This window comes from Carlito syrichta, unplaced genomic scaffold (assembly GCF_000164805.1).
Source record: "Carlito syrichta isolate Samal-C Ts95f unplaced genomic scaffold, Tarsius_syrichta-2.0.1 Scaffold313978, whole genome shotgun sequence".
NCBI lineage: Eukaryota > Metazoa > Chordata > Mammalia > Primates > Tarsiidae > Carlito > Carlito syrichta.
The window spans coordinates 370,527-375,235 of NW_007258074.1; positions in this window are offsets into that span (position 1 = coordinate 370,527).

The following is a 4,709-nucleotide window of genomic DNA, read 5'->3' on the forward strand; positions in this document are numbered from 1 at the left end:
CCCCTCCCCCGCCGGCCTCCGGGTTTGGATCGCTCCCGGACTTGGAAGTCGGGGCGCCCTGGGGCTAGCATTTCTCCCAGCGCGCGGATCTCTGCGGCTCGACTCCCGGGGGAGGCTGTGCTCTGCCCCGTCTGCCTTCAACTCGAGCAAAAGATAAGGCGCACGGCCTCGGCTTTTCGGGTCCTTGCCAGCTCTGTGGACTGCTGGGAAGCAGAAAAAAAGGAAGGCAGAGAGAGATTCGGTGATTCCCCGCCCCCCAAAGGTCGCTCGAATCCCAGTGCTAGACCCAGTGGCAACCAAAGTACGCTAGTCAGACTCCGGAATCCAAGCCCATCCTTCCTGTGCTAAACTGATAGGCAACCAGGTTAAGATAACTTTTGCTCAGTTGATGATAGATTCGTTTTACCATCCTCAAAAAAGCCTTCAAGGGGCCTCGCGTGCATTATTAATTCAACACATTCATCATCTTGTTGAAAACTTTCAGCAAACCTTTTCAATAGACATCATCCTCATAACTGATAAATGGGTCACAGGAGGTTCGGTGATTTGCCTAAGGTCACAGAGTTGACAGGTGGCAGAGTCAGGATGCAAACCCAGGTGTTTTAACTCCTGCGATAATAGAGACAGATTATGGTTCTCCTGAAACAAAGGCCTTCCCTCTGCCCCCAATACCAGAGTTGAAAGGATCTCCTGTGGACTTGGAAGAGGATTACACTTAAAGCAATGAATGATTTTTGTATATCTGGCATTGCACTTTGGAGTAAGTTATTTTAAAATTCATCATCCTCGGTACATTTTACTTAGACTAATGTTAAAATGAGTTTACGCATTCTGAGCACACATTAATCAGCCAGTTAGGACTCAGATACCAACTGGGTGATGAGACAGAGCAAAACTAGAATTTTAATTTTACCACAGAAAATCCACAAAGCCAATAGCCTACGTACAGAGAGAGATATCTGTGAGAGAAGTTTCCAATCTCTGAGAGTTGGTGATTGTCCAAAATACTTATTAAATTAATGTTTTATTCCACTAGAACAAAAGGACAGAGTTTGGATTTTTTGGTTCCTTCTTTAAGGATGCAACATGGATACTGACTAATTTCTCTTAGATGATGTCAGAATGATGACAATGCTGGAAAGAAAATGATGCATATTAAATGAATGTCCATTTGTGCTTTCCCCAACTAGAACCCCTGAAAAAGCACCTGCTCATACCCCCAGATGGTATTCTAGTGCCTCTACTTCTCTGCTGAACTTCAGACCTACAGCCTTCCTTTCCCTTTCCCAAACTTCCTCTGGTAGTCCCTAGTTACTTCCTTGTTGCCATGACTTTTCCCCTGTCTTTCTGCTCTTCTCCCACACATTGAACATGGCTGCCCAAACCCTCAGCTCCCTTGCCTCCATTGGCATTCCTTTACTGAGGTCCCTCTGTGCCTCTTTCCTCTCCTTGTCTGGTTTCTTCCATCACTACCCATTCCTCTCTAACTCTGGGCTAAGACTCCCAAACTTCAGGCCTTAGTCCTCTGCTCTTCTTCCTTTATTCAGGCTCCCACCAACATGCCATTAGTTTATCCTACTTGCTGTCCTGTTGCCTTCCCTGTACCCCAAGCCTCTCATTGCAGTCAGAGGTCTAGGCTTCACCCCAACTTCCTCTCCAATTTAATTCATTCAGTTCTATTGAACCAATATTAAGGGTCCAAATGCCTATTATATATCATGCACTTTGTTAGGTAGTACATAGGATGGCAGGAATTCTAAGCAGAATTCCAAAGAAGACAACACAGACAGTGGCAAACTAAGGAGCATATATTCCCCTCCACTTAAGAGAGCAGCTGTCATTCAACTCCGGTCAATTACTGCCATGCCAGAATGTTGACCCAGTGTTGCTAGATCTTCCAGTTACTCAAGAGAAGCTGCAGATCTGAATTTATGTGTGAATTTTTCCAATTTTTATGTAGTGGCAGCCAATTCACATTTTTTAAAACACTGTGCAGTCAAACAAAATATGTCTGTTGTCTGAATCCAGCCCATGGAACACCAGTTTGACTAGCTCTAGTTTAGTGGAAAGGCATGAGCTTTCAGAGCAGAATATAACTAGATTTGTATCCTAACTTGCCCCATTCTTCACCATCCAACATTTGAGTACTCAGGGAACTGTTCGTGTTTGGTATAGTTTTAAATGCATTTCTCCCATTCAGCCTCTGTTTTTTGATCAGGTAACAATCTCAGTCCATTTTTTCTTCAAGGGTCTTGTATCCAGCAGCATCTCTTCATTCTGCCCACCACCACCCTCTCCTCCACTGGCACAACCAACCGCCTGAGCATACCAAAGTGCACAGAGCTCTTCCGGATTTAGGTGCTCCTTACCCCAGTTCCTGGCAGTTAGTAGTTAACAGCTATCACCTGAATCTCTTTGAAGAAATTGCCCTCAGCTAAAGAGATCAACCTCACACTCAGTCAGCCTGCACTCTCCAGAATATCCTGCAGGTACTGGTAGATGTAGGCCTCTGGGTGGACTACTCTGGAGGACTCCCCTCCCTCTGGAGCTTCCTTAGGGGTTCAGCTCCAAGGGATCAATCAGCTGAGGCTTTTGCTATGACTACATTTCGTTCAATTTCTCTTTCCACTCAATCCTACTCCTTTCACTCTTGTTGATCCCAAGGGCAGTAAGTCCCATGAGTGTGGTCTGGTCCAGTGGAGCTTGAATCACTCCCTGAACCACTTGGGCCCTTGGTGAAGAAGCCCTGGGCCGGGCTCTGTGGCTCAGCCTGTAATCCCAGCAACTTTGGCAGGTCAAGGAGAGTGGATTGCCTGAGCCCGGGCATTTGAGACCAGCCAGGGCAACTTGGAGAGACCTCAACTCTACAATAAATCAAGAAAATTAGCCAGGCATGGCAGTGCACGCCTGTAGTTCTGGTTACTTGGAAGACTGAGGGGGAAGGATCGCTGGAGCTCAGCAGGTCGACGCTGGGGTGGCTGTGAGTGTGCCACTACCCTCCAACATGGGCGACAGAATGAGACACTAACTAAAAAAAAAAAGTGGAAGGCTGAGGCGGAAGGATCGCCAGAGCCAAGCAGGTCGATGCTGCGGTGGCTGGGAGCGGCCACTGCACTCCAGTCTGGGCGACAGAGTGAGACTCCAACTCAACAAAAAAAAAAAAGAAAGAAAGAAAGAAAAGAAAACAAAAAAGAAGCCCTGATAGACCCTGGCATGTTGTAGCAGCCCAGTGTTCAAACTTTCAGCAATGGTGAAGGACTGGGCTGTATGTAATTCCAGTAGATTGCACCTACTAGTGCAATCTATCAGGCATTTTAACAATATGGGGAAAATGGTAATTTAAGAACAACGAAATTGGATGGTTATGTATAGAGTAATCTGTGCTTTGGATAAAGATAATGAAAGGTTGAAGGTGATTAATCACCAATTAAAGGTTAAGGATGACAGCCAGAGTGCCTCCTTAACAGCATATAAAGGGTGTGGGCACCGTGAGGTAGAAAAAGCTGAAGCTCAGGCCCAGGACTTAATTATAAGAGCAACAGAACTTCAAAAAAAATTCTCAGCCCTGGAAAGTCTGCTATGCCAAGATCAGGGCCATAACTGAGAAGTGGGATGCCAATACTTTGGATGAGGCATCTGGTCAGCACACTTGAAAGCCTTAACACCCCCATACTCTTGAGTGTTCTGGGTTTTTAGGTGTCCCATTTCTCCCTGTTAGAGCCTGGTACCCTACTGTCACCTCCTTGCTTAAAGATCAAGAAGTATCTACCTTGCAAGACAGCACACACCCTCCTCAGGATCTACCTGCACTTTTCCATCTGTCTATCAGACCAATAACTAAGTTCAAGTCACAACGTAACCCTACCTAAGAAAATGCTAGACTTCCTAAAGAAGGAGAGAACTATATCCTGAAGGAGCTTAAAAAAAAAACTCTTCCAGCTTATACATACCTGCAGAAGTCAGGAAAGTATGGGACTGAGTGCCTAGGGTGCTGAACTGGGGAGGGAGGAATAGGAAAATAATGCTAAACAAAGCAAAGTTTATTGATATAAGCACATTCCTGTACTATGTGTTTACAACCTGGCAAGGATCCTAGGAGATAATGCTAACAGGTTGCTAGGTGGCCCTAGAAAGACTGGAGAAAGCAATGACCCATATGAGGCAAAATAGAAAGAGTGGTCTTGACAAACAATGGAAGAAGGGAGTGAAAGACTCAGAAGTGGGCATGATATTGTATGTACGTCCCAGCAGCTGACTATGCCCTGCCATTTATCACAAGCAATAAGGAACGTGCCAATGAGAGGGACACAAACCTCGCTGAGAAGTTTAGTGGTGGTAATCCTCTGTAGACTAGGGCTGACGGTGGAAGACATCACAGAGCTAGGCTCCTTGATAGCAATGGTCCTCATAAGATCCTGGAGAAATACAGACCAGGTGGTAGTGCTTAGCCAGCAGAAGATTAAGTGGCATTGTGATGAGCAGCAAGGTAGAGTGGAGACCAAGAAGGCCTGATACAAAGGGAGCTATAGAGACAGGTTCTAGGACACTGTGTACCTCAATGTGTCATTTTTTTTTTTTTTTGAGTTGGAGTCTCACTCTGTCGCCCAGATTGGAGTGTAGCGGCCGCTCCCGGCCACCGCAGCCTCGACCCGCTGGGCTCCGGCGATCCTTCCGCCCCAGCCTTCCGAGTAGCTGGAATTGCAGGCGCG